This window comes from Equus asinus, chromosome X, assembly GCF_041296235.1.
Source record: "Equus asinus isolate D_3611 breed Donkey chromosome X, EquAss-T2T_v2, whole genome shotgun sequence".
Classification (NCBI taxonomy): domain Eukaryota; kingdom Metazoa; phylum Chordata; class Mammalia; order Perissodactyla; family Equidae; genus Equus; species Equus asinus.
Window position 1 is genome coordinate 120338996 of NC_091820.1, and position 22396 is coordinate 120361391.

A 22396-nucleotide genomic window follows, 5' to 3' on the forward strand; every position below is an offset into this window, starting at 1 on the left:
AAATTAGAACAGCTATTTGGTACCTCTACATTGAAAACAACTAAAAAACAGCTTTTAGTGCTCAGAATACTTAGGTACTATGAGATCTTAAGCAAATAGAATTTATTCATTGTGCATTGATTCAAAAGTATTTATTGCACATCTACTTTGCTTTCTGGTTCTGAGGATACGTGAAAGAACCAAACAGAAAAAGCCCCACATATAAATCAATGAATAATTTTTCTAAATATCTGGGTAAATAAATTTTTTAATGCATGAGTATAAGAAGCTATTTTCACAACTTTACTAAAGATACACAGCTGGGCTTTGCTGCAAATTATGCTAACTGAATTTTTGGACGTCATTTAGTAGTGTCTGGGATTGGTTGGGGTGTAAATGACTCTGAAGAGATTTCTGGATGACCTTATCAAATCTCCTTTCTCTGAACCACTTTTTTCAGAATCAAGTGAGTAGGGGAGGAAGGGTTGGAGAGTAAGAGAAAGATTATGAAAAGCCTTCTACATGTTTAGAAAGGAGGAAAGGAAAAGGTTTGGCCACTGGCATTAAAGATCTTTTTGATTGACTGTGTAACCTTTCCCTGCAAAAAAGTTTTTCTTAGTATTTTTCACAAGATCTCCAGAAACGTAGGATGGCATAATCCAGTGGGGAAATTGCAGTGACAAGGAAATCTACGCTACAATTGTCGTTAGGCACTATGATGTTAAAAATATATATTAACTAATGGAAATAGTGCAGGACACTAATTAAAGTATCCAAATGACTTGTCATTATTAATAACTCTGTACTTCAACAAGGAGCACTTGCTGTGGAAGTTCTGTGACTATCCTGGGCACAGCATGACAATATTTTAAAAATATGTACACCATGAAAGAATCCCACTTGAAATAGCTGTAAGATGGCGCCAAAAAGTTACCAAGTGGAACATAGCACAGACTTGAAGTGGAAATTTGTTCTTATGACCTCAGGAAGTAGTTTAAATTTTATACTCTTTGAAAATATATAGACTTAATAACACATACTTTCTTGAATTTCAAATGGTTAATTCCAATGCTTATTCATTTAACCTTTATTTAATGTCCACTATAAACAAGGAACTGTCAAATATTTAGTGGAATAAGATGGGTGAAAGATGGAAGGAAGGAAGGACAAAAGAATGCAAAATCCTCTGCACATACGTTGGCAGTGCAAAGATTAATATAACACATTCACTCCCATTCTAGTAACTAAAAGTCTAGAAGTGGAGCAAAGACATGTAAACAAGTAAAAGTAAAAGTACAATGTGCTAAAGTTTGATAAGAAAAGTGCAGGAAAAATGGTAATGGAAGTTTAGTAAAGGGCAATATTGTTAATATTCTTTTCAGCCGAGGGATCAGTAAAAGCCTTGTGGATAAGGTCACATTTGAACTGAACTCTGAAATATGGTCAGATTAATCTGGCAGCTGTGAATACTAGATGCTTACTTCTCCAAGAGTAGAGAGGGTGACTTACTCATCTGCGTATCTCCTGTGCCTAACACAGAAATAACGCTAATAATAGCTATTATTTATCACATGCTTACTATTTGCTGGGCACCATTTTCCATACATTGTCACATTTACCTTCACAACACTCCCGTGAGATGCTTACATAACAACAGCAGCAGTAGCAGAAGGGGCAGCAGCAGAAACAAGAGCGACAACATTTGTTGAATGCTGACTGTGAGCCAGGCTCTGCCTTAATAGCTATATGTTAATATTGCACATGAGAAAACTGAGGCCCGGAGAGGTTAAGCAACTTTTGCTGGATAATACAAGTTAGTCAGAGGTAGAGCTGAAATTTGAATCCAAGTCATCTGATTCCAAAACCTGTGTTATCATAGTTCAGTACCTATTATCTATAAAGGCGTCAGAAATTTTGAATAAGCGAGTGAATGAAAATTGAAATAGGAAGGAAGAGCGATATTGTGAAGACAGAAACCACTGAATCTGTAAATTGTTTGGGGAAGAATGAGTGAGAGAGGCAAAACTTCCGCCATTTTTTCATCCTGGGCTAAGAAATGTAAATATTTTTCCCCTGTAAAACATGAGCTACCATGCATTGGATTTTTAAGAATTATTTTTATGTAGCATTTGAGAAATATTATGATATGTTTTACATACATATGGTGATATCCCATAAAGGTCCCATAGAAAGCACTTCAAAGAAAACAGACAAAATGTTCACACTGGTAATTATTTTATGTGGTGGAGAATTATTGGTGATACTGTTCTTTTTTTCTTCATCCCTATATTTTCTACTGTGACAACAAATAATTTATGATGAAAAAAAGTACTTTTAAAAATTTGTGTAACATTTTAAGGCATATGTAAAAAATAATCAGAATTCCTTGTTGTTAGGAAATATACACTTAAATATTTAGGGGTGATGTGGATATTATATTTTCAATTTACTCTTAAATGGTTCAGAAAAAAGCATATATATATATATATATATATGGAGAGAGTAGTACAGTATATAGAGACTAATATATATATATATAGAGAGAGAGAGAACAAATATACTAAAATGTCAAAATTTAGAGAATGTGAAAGGTATTATCTGAGAATATTTTATACCAATCTTGCAACATTTCTCTAAGTCTAAATTTATGTTAAAAATTAGGAAAAACACTAGTTTGAATAGGCAAAGTACAAAAACCGAGGGGAAACGTGTGTGTGTGTATGTGTGTATATATATAGCTATATATATATGTATATATATAGCTTATAGTTCATATGTATACATATTACACTTTTAGATATAATAAAGAAAAAATATCAGAATCATAAAATTTCCACTTTTCCTATAGCACTTATTTCTGTTGATTCTCCTTCTTTTGGCACTGCCAACCTATCCTTCATAAAGTTGCCAATTGTACCAGAAGAAACCCATTTCTAGTATGCATAATTGACCATGTTACCTACAATATCACTTCAAAGATAAACTTCCATTCAACTTCTTCAAAATCATCTTGAGATAGTTAAGTCTTAATGTATTTTGGTCATTTCTACTGAGCTAGCTAGCTGTTTAGATGAATTTACCTGGGTATTTGGTTAAATAGATAGTTGGTAGAGGGATTTTGGAGAGTGAGGTGGAGAGAAAGGTTGGACTAATGGGGCAATTAATCTAAATGGTGAGCCTTTTACGAAAATACAGATCGCCATGGAAACCAAAGAAAACGAAGAAAAAGAAGATAGTTATGAAAGGTTTGTGAAATTGCTTTTAGTTCTGCTGTCCAATTTCCATTAGGTCACATCTGATGACTGTTATTATTTTTATTATAATTCTTTATCTATGTATAGCACCGTTGTTCCTTTCCCCTAAAGTGCTCTAGATCCATTTTGTTCATTTACTTTCACAACAATGCTGTTAAATAGAGCCTAGGTACATGGGGCCAATGCTTATTTTCTTAGCTAGCTTAGTATACAGCACCTAACTGCAGAAAAAACAACCTGTTGAGAGGCAATGGTGTCTTTGGACTGAATGTTGATAGGCCATATATAATATAGCTACTATAACTGATAATGGACATAACAACTTATGATACTTTTGAAAGATGTTCTTGAATAGTGGTCTCAGCAGTTATAAAGGACTAGACATAAACTGGGCAGAACTGAAAATATACTAATTATTCATCCTAGATTGAGAAAGTTTTCTTTGAATTTGGTTTCCCTCTGAGTTTAGGGAGAGAAATAAAAGCCAACAACCTGAATTTTCCCTTCAAGTGAGAAGACCAGTCTGTGATTTTATAAGTCCATCACCTTATAACAATGTCATATGCTGAAAATCATTCAAATGGAAAACATCAACAGATAGTTTTTTCTAAGACTCATGTTTATCATAAGATAATAAGGTTAGATTGAGTTCTTTCAATGTAGTTTTAATTTTGGCTCTAAATAACTTGTGTCTCTTCCAAGGTTAAAAACACAGAAAGTACACATAAACACTAGGTAAGATCTAAAAATTTACTGAAATACATTAACCATCCCATTTATATAACAAATACCTTGTTTGTGAACATCTCAACATTAAGGTAGACAAGTAGATGCAAAAATGAAGGGGGTTGATTTGTGACACTGTCCATTATTTTGCAGCATTGCGCCATATTAGGAGGTTAAGGACAGTCTAGGCATATGCCACTTTTTTTTCCACCTTAGGCTGAAGAGAAAAGAAAAATGAAAAATCTAAATCTATTATTTGTCAACAGTTTAAATTGGAGGACATTTACATTTTAAAGATGAATTTTGAAAATCTAAATGCCCTTGAAAGCTTAATTATCTGTGCCTTCATTCTGAAAATTAATTTTCAGAATGAAAACAAAACAAAATAGGACATTTACTTGACTGCAGAATTGATGAGAGCTATTTTCAAAAACCTTTGAAATAAACTTAACAATACATGCATCAAAAATACTTTTTAAATCTTCACAAACTATGGAACATAAATGTGAAATCGTGCATTTGAGTCCAAAAACAACCAGATGCACAAGCAAAGGATGAGATGTGGCGAAGTAGCAACACATGTAAAAAAAGATTTACGGGTTTTCAGGAACTGTAAGCTCAATACTACTCAGTTGTGTGTTGTGGCTGCACAGAGAACTAAATCCATCTTCATTTGCGTTAATACAAAGATAGAGTCAGAAACAAGGGAGTGATAGGACAGCCTGGCTCTGTGCTTGATAAACCTGTACTTGAAGTGTTCAATGAAAATAACGGGATGGGTGGAACATTTGGGTAGCAGCCACAAGCTGAACTGCATTTAGAAGGGAGGGAGCAGGATGCTGAAGAGTCCGGAAATCATGCTGGTTGAGGGACTGCCCAGAGGTCTGGGCTTCCTTAGCCTGGAAATAAGAATTCTTGAAGAGTAACAGGAGATGTAAGTTGGGTTTGAATTCTTCTACATTATCTCTTCCTCCTACCCTTTTGCCTCCTCTCTTCCTCCCTCTTTCTTTTTCCTCTCTTTTGTTCCTAAAGCTATTTCCCAAGATAGTGATGTTCCAATTTGGTTCTTTGACACTGGTATCATTTCCTTGCATACCCTAAACAGCACATTTCTCTGCAGCCCCTTTCACTTTCCCCTTGTTCTTGAGCTTCCTCACTCATAGCTAGCAGGACTGGACCACAGTAAGTGCCCCCACCTCCACATTTCATTTTTAGGAAGGGCTTCATGAGCCTGGGAAAGGAAACAGCAGATGAGTTAACTAGCACAGGCTCTTAAGCCAAGACCTTGTGAAAAAAGGCCTAAGGTACAAAAGGAGCAGTTCTAATAAAGCTATAAAATGAACTTCTTTAGTCCCCCTAATGCTCATTGGCATTAGACATGGAAATCTGAGTGCAGATCTTCACGGGTGGGCTGAAAGTGCACCTGTAACACTAATTTAGGATGCTTAAATATCAGGTTCCTATTTAACAAGAAAAAGAAATGAGGGAGTTTGTTAATACAAAAGTTTGAACATACAACATTACCACCTGAGTGATTAAACCTATTTCAGAGGGCTGAAATACTAATGGCTCCAATTTGTCAAAACATAGGAGTTTTAATGGGGGGCAGAAAGGGTTGGCAGTGGTATGCAGCATAGGAATCAACAATTATGTACTTTAAAGCAAAACATAAAAGCTCTATCTGACTGAAATTCTCAGAATCACTATAGGAAATTAGGTGTAATTGACTGATGTGATCTCATGTAATAGAAATGGGACTGAGTGCTTAGTAACCTCACAGTTAAAACAAGTAAATAAAATGAGTTGGCAGTGCACAAAATGCTTATGTTGTATAACAGTTCATGTAAATTGGCTACATGATTGATTTAAACATTTCCTAAATACAAATTTGTATGCTAGAAGATGACAGGGAAGGAAAGAGGGAATAGAAAGGAAAATAGAAAGGAGGAGGTAATAAGGAAAAGGAAGGACAGGTGGAAAAGATAGAAAGAGGAGGAAAAGAAGAAAAGAGAAAGAAGGGGAGAAAAGAGGTACAGAAATAGAGGAAAAATAAATTCAAATAGGATAATACAGAAAACAGGAGGGAGAGAGAGAAGATGCAAAATTTGAGTGACAGTAACTTATCAGTATTCACAAAAATCTTCAAATAAGAAGTGAGAAATCACTTTTTTTTCCAACTTGTGGTCACCAATAACAATTTCCTTATAATAGTTCTGATGAGTTAGACCAGGTGGAGGAGGAGAGAAATTCAAGTCCTAATGGGTGCTTGGTCCTACAGTCTCTTCCAGGACCCATTCATTTCTTGCCAGGAGCCTTTGCTCTGAGTAGAGGGGTTAGGCAAGCACAGCACCACTGTTACTTGAATGTTCACAGCAACTTTATTCATAATAGCCCCAAACTGTAAACATTACAAACGCCCAGCAACTGGTGAATAGATAAATAAACTGTGCTGCATCCAAACTATAGAGTACTACTCAGCAAAAAAGGGGAACAGACTATTGATACACGTAACAAACATAGATGAATCTTAAAGACATAGTATGCCAAGTGACAGAAGCCAGATCAAAAAGGTTATATATCATATGATTCCATTTACATGGCATTCTAGAAAAGGCAAACTAAAGGTATGGAGAACAGATCAGTGGTTGCCAAGGCCTGAGGTTGGGAGTACAGGACTTCTGCGAAGGAGAATGAGGGAACTTTTGGGGATGAAGGTAATGTTCCTTATCTTGACTGTGGTGGTGGTTATATGTCTATATACATTCACCACAACTCCTAGAACTGTATGCTTACAATTAGTGAATTCTAAATTATACCTCAAAAATGGCTGATAAAAATAAAAGAATTGTCTAAGGTCAACCTACTAATAAGTGGTGCTGCCTTCACTTGTTTTTCTCTTATACTTCAGGACGAGCAGTGTGTAAAAAGCAGATATTTGGGGACCTAAAGCAGAGATTTAAAGATGTTTGTTCCCAGAATTTCTTATTGCCTTGTTCATCAAGTTGAGATTCTTCACTCTGGCATTCAAGGTCCTCCATAATCTGACCCTGCTCTGCCTCTCCAACTTTGACTGCCACCATTCATATATATATACACATATACTCTTGACTACTATCAGGCAGTTCTGCTCACTTCATGAAACACACCCTCCCCGCTTACTCCCCTAGAATACATGTATCATGCTTATTTCAATCTATTTGTCTTTACTGATACTGGTCTCCCTCCATGTTCTGATACACCTTACCATCATTTATTCAACTATTTATTGAGTGCCTACTGTGTGCCAAGTAAAGTGTTAATAACTGGATATATATTAACAAGACTCCTAAAGTCTCTGCCTTCACAGAGCTCACAGGCTAATGAAATATAGAGACAAGTGAGCAGGCCATTACACTGCCGTATGGAAAGGGGCATATGATACTGGAAAATCCAGGTTATTTGTACAACAGAGGAAAGGAACCAAACCCAGGTTTGAAAAGGGAGTGGTCAAGAATGATTTCTCAAAGGAAATAACATCTAAGGGGAAACACGAAAAATATTTTGGGGTCCTCCAGGCACAGGGGAATGAGTGCTCCATGCAGAAAGATCTAGAATACTGAACGGTCTGGAGGCAAGCAAGAACATGAAAAGGAAGTTCAATATTTTAAATGATTTAAGTATGGCAGGAACATAGAGGGTAAAAGAGGCAAGAGGTGATGCTGGAGAAAGAGGCTAGGGCCAGATTATGAAGGGCTTCTTGCACCGTATCAGGAGTACGAAATTTATATTTAGAGCAATGAGGTACCAATGAAAAGGTTTGAGTAGAAGAGTGGCATCCTCATGTTGGAATTGAGAAAGATCATTCCATCTATAGCGTGGAGAATCAAGCAGGACAAAGAGAGGCAGGGACACCAGTTAGCAGAAGTTGCAGTTTTTCAAGCAGTCTTGACTATGGTGGTAGTAGGTACAACACAGAAAAAATATTTAAGACATAAAGGTTCAATTGACATTATCTGCCAACAGATTTGATGATTTGGGCAGAGGGGTAGAGTGGCGTGAAAGATGACTCAAATTTCTGCTTGGAAAACTTGGTGAAAAATAATTCCATTCACAGAGATAGGGACACAGGAAAGAGGAACAGGTGTCCAAGGTGTGATAAATACAAGTTCATTCTTGGAATATTAGCTCATGTTTTGTACCCTTGACCACTCTCACCCACCTATGTAAAATCACAGAGCCTGGTCCATTCCCTTGAGTCTTTGTGTTCCTATAGACTCCCTAACAACAGTGGAAATCCTTGGGGGGAGGGGCTCTGTCTGAGACTTTTCTTTTGAGGAAGATTAGCCCTGGGCTAACTACTGTCAATCCCCCTCTTTTTGCTGAGGAAGACTGGCCCTGAGCTAACATCCGTGCCCATCTTCCTCTACTTTATACATGGGACGCCTACCACAGCATGACTTTTGCCAAGCAGTGCCATATCCGCACCCAGGATCTGAACCAGCGAACCCCAGGCTATCAAGAAGTGGAACGTGCAAACTTAACCGCTGCGCCACTCCCAGGCCATATCCAGTGCAAAGCATAGAATGAATTTTCAAAAACACTTGCCAATCAATTGAATACTGTCATGGGGCAATAAAATGTGATTTATAGGTGGGCTTGCGTCATACCCACTCTTGAAGATGGTTAGTGATAAAGAATAGCTCCAGTACAAATAACAAATAAATATAGCAGGAAAGGCATGGGTTCGTGGTTTATTTTTGTCTCAGTTTACCCAATTAGAAAATTGAATTTCATATGAAATTAATCAGAATTGCTTAATATTTAAATGAGAGAACTTGATAGATTATTTTGTAGAAGAGATAATTCTCTGGTGATCTTAAGAATCATACTCTTTAAGAATCTTCAAGTTGGAAGCACCCTGAAAGGTTTTCTAGTCCAGTCCCTAGTTGATGCTAGAATTCCTTCTACTACATTCCTGCTGGTGGTCATCTACTTGGTACTTAAATATCATTAATGACAGGGAGCTTACTATATCCCAACTCAACCCATTCCATCTTCAGATAACTCTGATTATTTGAGTATTCTTCCTTATAATCAATCTAATTGTGTCTCCAAAAGGTAAAATGCTTCATTTATGCATTATTCACTTACTTGTTTAAAAGCTGAGATGATAGCCCTTTTGGTTTTCTGTTCTCTGGGCCATTCTTACCAGTTTCTTCAACCACACTTTGTATGATACAGTTTTGTGTTCCTTACCCATCCTGGTCACTCATCTAAGTGTGTGCTGATTTATTTATAATCTTCACGAATTCTGGCACCTAGAATTGAGTAAAGTATTTCAGTCTTCATCTTGCAAGGACAGAAAACAGCAAGATTATCATCTCCCTCATTTTGGCTATTCTACTCTTATAAATATAACCTAAATTGATAGCAGCTTTTTAATCTGTGGCTAATGTGGCTATACACTGAATGAGTATTGACTTCTGACTCTACATTTTTTACATGCACTGTTGCTAAGCTATGATCTGTGGGAACCAGGTGAAAACTTCAATGTGCAATTTAAGTTCCCTCTCTTCCTATTTATTTTATCAAATTTAAAAGTTAAGATTAATACATTACATGTCTCTTTATTGAAGCTCACTGGCCTATTTCTGTTGGGTACATGAAGATTGTACATAACAGTGATCCTTATGTCATATTTATCTTGGAGTATGCTATGGACTGAATGTTTGTCTCGCTAAAATTCAAATTGTTGAAACCTCAATTTCAAATCTGGCTGTATTTGGCATTGGGGCTGTTATGGAGGTAACAAAGGTTAAATGAGGTCATAAGAGTGGGATCCTGATACGGTAGGATTATTATCTTTATAAGAAGAGACATCAGAGAGCTTACTCTATCTCTCTTCCCCATGTGAGTACACAGCAAGAAGGCAGCCATCTGCAAGCCACAAATAGAGCTCTCGTCAGAAACTGACCATGTTGGCACCTTGATCTTGGACTTCTAGCCTCTAGAACTGTAAGAAAATAAATTTCTACTATTTAAGGCAGCTAATTTGTAGTAATTTGTTATGGCAGCCCAAGTAGACTAATACAGAGTCCCAGGGTAGCATAGTACTTGGCACATTATCAGAACTTAACGGAGGTCTGGATATTTGAATAAAATATAAACATTGTATAAAAACAGCAAAAAAGTTAAAATTATTTACTCATAGTTGTTTCACATTGACTATTCCGAACAAATATGAAGGCCTCTCATTGGTCATATTGAAGCCAGTTTGGAATCCTAAATCACACTCAAAAACCCTCACTGACTACTCTTTTAACAAACTTCTCCCACACCCTTGTTTGGGTTTATAATTGGGAAGACAATAGTACAGATCAGAAAAATAACATTATGGTAAATTAATCTGGTTGAAATACTGATGAAGTCCCAGAGACAAGTCACAGTATAGCATAGTAGAGGATTGTGGCTATCAGTTAAAAGAGGCAAGTAGAAATCCCATGCTGGATGAGATCATAAGATTGATATGATCTCAAGTGGTGTCATAATGAGTTTTACGTCATATTATAACACCAAAGGAAAAATAGAGATTCAAAACAATGATCAAAGTTTTCCATTTCTGATATGGTCAAGAAAGTTCTTACCCTCATATAGATAACAACTATAAACTCTGAAAAATACAAGAAACAGTGACCTGAAAGCTCTGTAGAGTGAACAAAAGCAAGCAGATTCTAGGAATTGACACTTGCAAAAAGAGGATAGCATAGGATGAGTTACCTATTTTCATGACTTTTAGCCTTAGGGTCAAATACAGTAGGAAGACCAGAATTCTAACAGAGAACCCACGCCCCTTCTGGCTTGAAAAACCACAGCACAAAGTTTAGGGGAAACACTGACACTGAAAAGTGTGAGGAAAATTCCATAAAGGAGATGATGAGTCCAAAAGTCTGTATGTAATCTCTGTTAAAATCTCTGGCTGAAAAACCAAGAGTGACAAATGTTGGAGAGGCTGTGGAGACAAAGGAACCCTCATACACTGTTGGTGGGAATGCAAACTGGTGCAGCCACTATGGAAAACAGTATGGAGATTTCTCAAAAAGTTAAAAATAGAAATACCTTATGACCCAGCCATCCCACTACTGGGTATCTATCCTAAGAACTTGAAATCAGCAATTCCAAAAATCCCATGCACCCCTATGTTCATCGCAGCATTATTCACAATAGCCAAGACATGGAGCCAACCTAAGTGCCCAGCAACTGATGACTGGATAAAGAAGATATGGTATATATATACAATGGAATACTACTCAGCCATAAAAAGGACCAAGTCGTCCCATTCACAACAACATGGATAGACCTTGAAAGTATTATGTTGAGTGAAATAAGCCAGACAGAGAAAGACGAACTCTGTATGACTCCACTCATAGCTGGTAGTTAACCTATAGACAAGGAGAACTGATCGGTAGTTATGAGGGGAAAGGGGGCGTAGGGGGAGGGCACTAAGGGTGAAGTGGTGTACCTACAACATGACTAATAATAATGTACAACTGTAATTTCACAAGGTTGTTAACTATAATAATCTTAATTAAAAAAATCTCTGGCTGATCACTGAACTATATCTGTGTAGAGTAGACTTCAAGAAGAATAGTTAAGGATAAGATAATTTAATTGAGATTTGACCTGTCATAAAAGTGACAGAGTTCAAAATTTGAATCTAAATAAGTTAATATCTGTTAAAACAGAAATATCAATCCTCTTCAGAGAAATGTGAAATAATCCAAATCTCTACGACATAATATGTGTCCAGAATATAATATAGAATTACTTGGCACACAGAAAACAAGAAAAATGTGTCCCAGTAACAAGAGAAAAGATAATAAAGAGGACCAAGTCCAAGATGGTCCAGATGTTGGATTATCAGAAAACGATTTCTTAAAAAAATTGTTATCTGTATACTCGATAAAAAGAAAATATGTCTATAAAAAAGGAAAAAAATCTCAGCAGTGAAATATAAGTTATAAAAAAGAACCAAGTGGAAATTCCAGAACTAAACAACACAGTATTTGAAATATAAAAATTCACTGAAGGACAATAACATAAAAAAGAGACGATAATCTTGTTGATAGATCAATAGACAGTATCCAGTATGAAGAAGAAAGAAAATTTTAGGAAAAATTGACAGAGCCTTAATTAATTAGAGTGCCAGATGGAAAAGGTGCAGAAAATATATTTAGGGAAATAATACACCCAAATTTCTGCAGTTTGATGAAAGGCATAAATTTTCAGATTCAGAAAATTCAATGAACCCAAATCAGAATAAATACCAAGAAAACCACTGCTTGCTAGGCATTTCACAGTTAAACTGCTGAAACCCAAAGATATGGAGAAATATCTAGAAAGTCACCAGAGAAAAATGACATATTACATAAAGATGAACAACAGTTCAAATGACCATGGGCTTCTAATCGGAAGCTATGGAGACCAAAAGATGGTGGCATGAAATCTTAAAGAACTAAAACACAAAAGCAGACAATCACCCAAGAATTTTATATCAAGTAAAAATATTCTTCAAGAATGAAAGCAAAATAAAAATGTTTCCATACATAAGAAAACTAAGGAAATTAGTCATCAGCAGACTTATACTACAAGAACTGCTAAAGGAATTTCTACAGACAAAATGGAAATAGTACTGGTTGAAAACTCAGATACTCTGGAATAAATAAAGGTTATTGAAAAGAGTAGAGATGTTAGTAAACATAAAAGACTTTTTCTCTGAATTAAAAATATACAGGGAACTCTTGGAGTCAGCCTTAACATGTAAAAGCTTGGAAGTTGCCATTCCCATCCTTACAACAAGAAAACGCTGGACAAATAGAAAATCAGTGACTTTTATTGCACTCAGAGAATTGAGGTGGCAGGGCTCCAAAGACCTCAAAATTTGGAGACATGCATCCAGATGTACTTACTTAGAGGAGACCTTCTGGAAGCCATCAGCAGTATGGCTACTTAATTCATTAGCAATTATGAAAAATTGTTGGAGGTTAAGTGTGGACTAGTGTGGGAGTGAAAAACTCTTGGAGAGCACAAACCTAGGGGTATTCCACAATTTTGTGGACTTTTCCTCCTGGAACTCCATAATATTCTTACAGTGAGCATCAGAAAACATCCTTTCATGGCTCTGACAGTGCAAGGGTGGGGCAGTGGGTAGAAAAACTATGGAAAAATCCTGGGACAATATCAAAAGGAGTAATGTACATGTGACTGAATACTAGAAATAGAAAAATGATGGAACAAAGCAGAAAAACTATTTGAAGCACTAATTGCTACAAACTTTCCAAAAATTGATGGATACCAAACCATAGATCCAGAAAGCTCATAGAACACAAAGCAAGATATATACAAAACACAGACACACACACACACACCTGGGCATATTGTATTCAGACCACAGAAACAAAATACAAAGAGGAAATCTTGAATGAAGCCAGAAGGGAAAAACAAAACCTTACAGAATAAGAAGGATTTTAATGAATACTATGAAACATGTACACAAACAAATCAGAAAACCTGGATAATGAGCAAATTCCTAGAAACAAACTACCAAAACTGACTTAAGATGGAATGGAAAATCCAAACAGATACAAAGCAAGTAAAGAGATTAAATTAGTAATGAAACTCTCTAAAGAAAGAAAAGCTCAGAAAAAGATGGCTTTACTGGTGAATTCTACCAAACATTTTTAAAAAATTAACACCAATTCTTCATAACTGTTCCAAAAAATAGATGACAAGGGAACACTTTCTAACTCATTCTGTGAGGCCAATATTAACCTGATATCAAAATCAAGCAGACATCAGAAATAACCCTACAGACCAATATCCCTAATAAATCTGGATGCAGAAATCCACAAGAAAATAGTAGTAAACTGAATCTAGTAGCACATAAAAAGGATTATATATCACGACCAAGTAGAATTTATTCCAGGCACAAATGGTTGGTTTAATATTTGCAAATCCATGTAATAAACCACAGATTAAAAGACAAAAACTATATGACCATTTCAATAGACACAGCAAAAGCATTGGATCAGTGATTTAAAATAAATCACTTTTTCATTATAAAAGCACTCAACAGCCTAGAAACAGAAAGCTTAGACAGTTACCTCACATAATACACAAAAATTAACTCAAAGTGCATCCTAGACCTAAATTTAAAATCTAAAACTGCAAAATTTATAGAAAAAATATAAGAGAAAATCTTCCTAGTCTTGGGTTAGGCCAAGTTTTCTTAGATGCAACACTAAAAAAATGATCCATAATTGGAAAAAAATTTATAAGTTGGAATTCATTAAAATTAACATTTGAGCTTCAAAACACGTTAAGAAAATGAAAGGACAAGCCTGGACAGGAGGAAAATATTTGCAAATCATATATCCGCTGAAGTATTTTTATCCAGAATTATGAAGAACTATTATAACTCAATAACAAGAAGACAAACAACCCAATTAAAGACCTGGATAGTGATTTAAATAGACATTTCCCTGAAGAAAATAAACAAATGGCTAATAAGCACATAAAAAGATGCTAAATATCATTAGTCATTATGGAAATACAAAATAAAACAATGATAAAATACCAATACACACTCACCCTCTAGAATGTATACTATGAAAAAGACAGGCTATATCAAGCATTGGTATGGATGTGGGGAAATTTGAACCCTCATACATTACTGCTGAGAACACAAAATTGTACATTCACTTTGGAAAACAGTATGACAATTTCTTTTACATTTAGCTTAAACTCATGGTGTGACTGAACAATTCCCTTCATAGGAATCTACCAAGGAGAAATGAAAACATGCTTAAAGACTTGTACAGCAATATTCACAGCAACGTCGTTCATAATAGTCCCAAGCTGGCAACATTACAAGTATCTGTCAACTGTTGAATGGGTAAAAATAATGTAGTTTATCTACACAGTGGAATGCTTTTTAGCAATTTAAACAATTAACTACTGATACATACTATAACATGGATGAACTTCAGTAACATTATGCTAAGTGAAAGAAGCAATATACAAAAGCTACGTTTGTATGATTCCACTCATAGGAAACAACTAATAAAAAGGTAAATTTTTAGAAACAGAAAGTAGATTAGCGGTTGCCTAAGGTAAGGATTAACTATAATCCTGGGATTATATAGGAGATCTAAGATGAACTAAAAATGGACACAAGGGAACTTTATAGGCCGATGAAAACATTCTAAAACTGAATTGTTAAGGGATGTCATCAAGATGGCGGCGTAGGAGGACTCTGAAATCACCTTTTCCCACAAACACAACCAGTTTAAAACTATTCTTGGAAAAATTTCCCTGGAGAGAGAACTGAAAACTGGATAAAAAGAACCTCCACAACAAGGGACAGTCCTGACTGAGGTGGAAGAGGCAGAAATTCCTTCTGGAGACAAAAAAAGACACCTTTGCGAGCAGCGGAGCTTCACAGCCAGCCAGGCGGGAGCCACAGTAAGGTATGCAGCCCTCCCTGGAGGAGTGGGGACCTAAGTGGGGGCCCCTTACCACTATAAGCATCCTTCAGACTCAGCACAACTTAGACAAGTGTCCTACTGTCTGGCTTCACTGGCTAGTAACTGCAGCAGGGAATACCCCCAGAAAAGCAATCGCATGAAAGCTGAAAAAACCCCATCTTAAAGGGCCCATGCACAAATTCACCTGACTCAGTGAGCAACCCCAAATCACCAGAAAGCTGCACAGTCCTTTGGTGAAAAAAGACTCACTTGGTAGGCTCTGGGTGTATCTCGGTGAGAGATGAGACCTCTCTGGAGACTGAGACATTGGTGGTGGACGTTGTTGTGACCTACTACAGGTGTGCTGACACAGACGCTGGCAGACACCAGTGAAGTTCTTACCCTGGCCTGTTAGCTCAGGGGTCTTCCACACCTACTAGAGCACAGATTTAATCCAGTTCAGCCAGGGCCTGCAGCCAGAACAAAGGACCAGCCTCACCCAACAGTAAGCCCTCAGCCTACATAGACTCGGTGCCTTGATCTTCTACAGGCAGGTGAGTGTGTCTACCTTTGTGGGGCAGGGCCTGTGTGAGGACTTAGTGAACTGTAGGGGGCATTGGTGTAGAGGTAGGGACCTTTGCAGTGGGGTGACCGGATATGCTCTAGGGGGTTGGGAAGTGTGCATGAGAAAGGACTGTGTTGACGGTGTGTGTGGATCTGTAGGTGGTGGGGTTTATCAGTGGCAGAAGACCTGTGTTTGACAAACAGCCACAAAAAGGTTTGGCCCCACCTTGCAAAGCCTGAAACAATTGGGTGTGCTTGTGCCTAGGGCCAGCCCCACTCACCTGCAATCGTAAGAGAGCTAACAGCCTTGCAGGCCTGAGGCTACAGCAACTATAAACCCCTGAGCCTAGCAACCAGCTACACTGGGTGCCTACTCAACAGGAAAACTGCAAGAGGAGTGTGCTATTAGACTTTGTAGCCAACAGTGCTTGGGTTCCCCAAACTTGATTTACAAACAGCCAGCCAGGGAGGGAAACCCTAGACTCCTTGGGTACATGAAGAAAGAGCAACCTGGCTGCAGCAGAAGGTCATAAGTAGCCCACATAGATGTCACTCCTGGAACATTTGGCCTGGTGACAAGAGGGAAGCACACTGCTGGCCTCAAAAGGCGTCTCTAACGTAAGGCCACTTCTCCAAGATCAGGAGACACAGCTGACTCACCTAATAATAGATATAAGCACAGAGAAAGAGACATAATGAGGAGGCAAAGGTATACATTCCAAGGAAGGGAACAGGACAAATTCTCATAAAAAGAACTAAATCAAACAGAAATAAGCAATCTACCTGACAAAGAGTTCAAACAAAAAACTTGTAAGTATGCTCACTGATATTGGGTGAAGACTGGATCAACACAGATCATCAACAAAGAACTGGAAAATATAAAAAAGAACCAATCATGAATGAATAGTACAATACTGGAAATTAAAAATTCATTAGAGAGACTTGATAGCAGAGAAGATGATACAGAAGAATGGATCAGCAAGCTGGACAAAAGACTAGAGGAAATACCCAAGCTGAACAGATATAAGAAAAAAGAATTAAACAGAATGAGAACAGTCTAAGGCAAGTCTGGGACAATATCAAACAAACAAACATTCGCGATATAGTTGTCTCAGAAGGAGAAGAGAGAGACAAAGGGGTAGAAAATCTATTTGAAGAAATAACAGCTGAAAACTTTCCTAACCTAAGGAAAGGAACAGACATGCAAGTACAGGAAGCACAGAGAGCACCAAACAAGATGAACGCAAAGAGGCCCACACCAAGACACATTATAATTAAAATGTCCAAAATTAAAGATAAAGAGAGAACCCTGAAAGTGGCAAGAGAAAGACAAGTGACATACAAAGGAAAGCCCATAAGGCTATTGGCGAACTTCTCAGCTGAAACCCTACAGGCTAGAAGAGAGTGGCACCATTTATTTAAAGTGCTGGAAGGAAAAAACCTGTAGCCCAGAATACTCTATCCAGCAAGGTTATCATTCAGAATGGAAGGAGAGATAAAGAGTTTCCCAGACAAGCAAAAATTAAAGGAGTTTATCACCAAGAAACCAGTTCTACAAGAAATGCTGAAGGGACTTATTTAAGTGGGAAAGAGAAGACCACAAACAGGGATAAGAAAATTATCAAAAAATTATCAAATCAGAAAAGAAAGAGGAGAAATTACAATGTACACCTCAGAAATACAAAAGATTATAAGAGAATACTATGAAACACTATATGCCAACAAATTGGATAATCTGGAAGAAATGGATAAATTCTTAGAATCATACAAGTTTCCAAAACTGAATCAAGAAGAATTACAGAATTTGAATAGACCAATCACCAGTAAGGAGACTGAAACAGTAATCAAAAACCTTCCCCCAAATAAAAGTCTAGGACCAGAGGGCTTCCCTGGTGAATTCTATCAAATATTCATAGAAGACTTAATACCTATCCTTCTCAAACTCTTTGAAAAATTTGAAGAGGAGGGGAGGCTTCCTAACTCATTGTATGAAGCCCGTATTATGCTGATACCAAAGCTGGACAAGGACATCACAAAATAGAAAATTACAGGCCAATATCACTGATGAGCATCGATTCAAAAATCCTCAAAAAAATACTAGTAAATTGAATACAACAATACATTAAAAAGATCATACATCATGACCAAGTGGGTTTTATTCCAGGGAGGAAGGGATTGTTCAACATCTGCAAATCAATCAACGCGATACACCACATTAATAAATTGAAGAATAAAAATCACATGATCATCTCAATAGATGCAGAGAAAGCATTTGACAAGATACAGCATCAATTTATCATAAAAACTCTAAATAAAATGGCTGTTGAAGGAAAATACCTCAACATAATAAAGGCCATATATGACAAACCCACAACTAATATTGTTCTCGATGGAGAAAAACTGAAAGCTATCCCTCTAAGAACAGGAACCACACAAGGATGCCCACTTTCACCACTCTTATTTAACATAGTATTGGAAGTCTTAGCCAGAGCAATCAGGCAAGAAAAAGAAATAAGAGGGATCCACTTTAGAAAAGAAGTGAAACTGTCTCTATCTGCAGACAACATGATTTTATATACAGGAAATCCTAAAGAATAGACTAAAATCCTTTTAGAAATAATAAATGGGTACAGTCATGTCGCAGGATACAAAATCAACATCCAAAAACCAGTTGCGTTTATATTCATTAACAACGAAGTAGCAGAAAGAGCAATTAAGAGTACAATCCTAATTACAATTGCAAGAAAAATAATAAAATACCTAGGAATATACTTAACCAAAGAGATGAAACATGTGTACACTGAAAACTATAAAACACTGTAGAAAGAAATTAAAGAAGACACAAAGAAATGGAAAGACATTCCATGCTCTTGGATTGGAAGAATTAATATAGTTAAAATGTCCATACTTCCTAAAGCAACCTGTAGATTCAATGCAACCATATTTTTCACAGAAATGGAACAAAAAATCCTAAAATATATATGGAACAATAAAAGATCCCGAATAGCCAAAGGAATCCTGATGAAAAAGAGCAAAGCTGGAGGCATCACACTCCCTGATTTCAAAATATACTAGAAACTGTAGTAACAAAAACAGCGTGGTACTGGTGCAAAAACAGACACACAGATCAATGGAACAGAATAGAGAGCCCAGAAATAAACCCATTCGTCTATAGTCAGCTAATATTCGACAAGGGAACCAACAGCATATGGTGGAGAAAGGAGAGTCTCTTCAATAAATGGTGCTGGGAAAACTGGACAGCCACATGCAAAAGAATGAAAATAGACCATTATCTTACACCATGCACAAAAATCAACTCAAAATGGATTAAATACTTGAAGTAAGACCTGAAACCCTGAAACTTCTAGAAGAAAATGTAGGCAATATGCTCTTTGACATCGGTCTTAGCAGCATTTTTTCAAATACCATGTCTGACCGGGCAAAGGAAACAAAAGAAAAAATGAACAAATGAGACTACATCAAACTAAAAAGCTTCTGCACAGCAAAGGAAACCATCAACAAGACGAAAAGACAACCTAACAATTGGGAGAAGATATATGCGTATCATATGTCTGATAAGGTGTTAATACCCAAAATATACAAAGAACTCATACGTCTCAACAAAAAAACCACCAATCCAATTAAAAATGTGTAGTGATGGACTGTAATTAGTCTTTGGGTGGTGAACACGATGTAATCTACACAGAACTCAAAATATATTATGATGTACATTTGAAAGTTATATGTTATAATCCGAGGTTGCTGCACTAAAAAAAATGAAAAAAATAAAATAAAACTGAATTGTCATGATGACAGCACAACTCTGTTAATCGAATGAAAAGAAAGATAACAATAGGATATTATGAATAACTTTATGCCAATAAATTTGGCAGATTTTTTCAAAATATAACTTACCAAAACTGACTAAATTTGAAACTGATAGAAGAAAATTTGAACATTCCTAAATCTATTTTTAAAATTGAAATATCACAAACCTTTACACAGAGAAACTCCATGGCCAGATGGTTTCATTGTGAATTCTATGAAAAGATTAAGGAATGATATTTATACAAACACTTTCACATAATAAAGGAAGAAGGCACATATTCAAATTCATTTTATGAGACCAACTTAATTCTAAAACCAAAACCCACAAGGACGTTATAAATCAGTGAGAAATACAGATAAATATCCCCCATGTATATACATTCAAAAATCTTTAACAAAATATTAACAATCAAATCCAGCAATATATAAAGAGGGTAATATATCATGACAGGTGAAGTTTATCCCAAGAATGCGAGGTTTATTTAGCAGTCAAAAATCAGTCATTCACGGGCCAGCCTGGTGGCGTAATGGTTAAGTTCATGCACTCCACTTTGGTGGCCCAGATTCGGTGGTTTGGATCCTTGGCGCGCACCTCACACTGCTTATCAAACCATGCTGTGGCAGGCGTCCCACAAATAAAGTAGAGGATGATGGGCACGGATGTTAGCTCAGGGCCAGTCTTCCCCAGCAAAAAAGAGGAGGATTGGCAGTGGATGTTAGCTCAGGGCTAATGTTTCTCAAAAAAAAAAAAAAGATCAATCATTCATTCAGTACATTGAGAGCACAAACATTCTTTAAAAAAATCAAAGAAATAGGAAATAAATAGTTAATGGTTTAGGAGACTCCATTAAGAAATCACTTCTCCCAAAATTGGTCTACAGGTTCAACACAACTACAATCAATATCAGCAGAAATTGACAAATTGATTATGAAAATAATATGAAAATTCAGAAGACTTAGAAAAACCAAAGCAATGTTGAAGAAGGATATAGTTGAAGGAAGTACATTACTTGATTTAAGGACTTTAATAATATTAAGGTGCAGTAATCAAGACAGTGTGATACTCATTTTAGGAATGATAGATTATCACTCAAGTATAACAGAGAATCCAGAAAGAGACTCAAAACTACATGGTCATGTGATTTTTGACAAAAGCGCCCAAGCGCTCCAGTGGGAAAACCAAGTATTTTTGTTTTACTTTGCTTTGATTTGCTTTTTTAAAAAATGGTGTCAGAATAACTAGATATTCATGTGGGAAAAAATGAAAAATAAATCCCAAACTTGTTGTGATAGCATATACAAAAATTCCATGTGTAAAAGCTATGAATCTCAAACTTTTTGTCATAGCATACATAAAAATTAACTCTAGATGGATCATAGGCCTAATTGTAAAGGTAAAATCATACAGCTTTTGGAAGAAAACATAAGAGAATATCTTTGTTACTAAGCATGTAGACAAGAGTTTCTTATACAGGTCACAGAAAGCAACAACAATATACAATTGATAAGACAGATTCCATTAAAATTAAAAACTACTGCTCATCAAAGGACATCATTAAGAATAGAAAAGTCACGTTTTGGGAGAAAATATTTATGTATAATATGTATAAAACAAATACTACTATACAGGATATATAAAAAACTATAACTCAATAATGAGAGGACAAAAAACTACTTAAAAATAGACAAAAGTTGTGCATCTAATTGGAAAACAGTTTGGCAATTTGTTATAAAGTTAAACCTAAAGTTACCATTTGACCCAGAAATCTCACTCCTCAAAATTTACTCAAGTAAATGGAAAACTTACATTCACAGCAAAACCTGTACATGAAGGTTTAAAGTGCCTTATTCATTATTTCCCCAAACTGAAAACAGTCTAGATGTCTTTCAACAGAGGAATGGATAAACAAACTGGGGTACCATGTAATATTATTCAGCAATCAAAAGGAACAAATGATTGATTCATGCAACAACATGGATGAATCCTAAATGCATTTTGCCAAATGAAAGCAGAATGACTACAAAGGCTACATAGTGTATGAATCCATTTATATGATATTTTGCGAAAGGTAAAACTATACAGACAGAGAGCCGATTGGTGGTTTCCGGGAGTTGGGAGAGGGTCAGGAGTTGACTACAGAGAGGCCACACAAGGGAATTTTCAGGGTGATGAAAATATTCTGTGTGGTACTATAGTTGTGGATGCATGACTATGCATTTTTCAAAACCCATATAACTGTACCCCACAGAGAGAGACTTATTGTACGAAGATTAAAAAAAAAATCAACCAGGATGTCTGGGGAACCCAAGATAGAATGAAGACTATGGCAAATAAATATAACTCTATTACAAATATGATATAACTTCATTGAAGGAGGTGGAGAGGAAAGGAGATGACAATAATTTTACAAAACTGGTTTGTCTAGATACTGTTTTAAAGATAAAGAAAAAAGGGCCTGTACACAAACACTGTACTCTAGTTGGTAGATACATTTCTTATAGGGGTAAGGGTTAAGCAATTCTGAAACTACATTACAACTATAC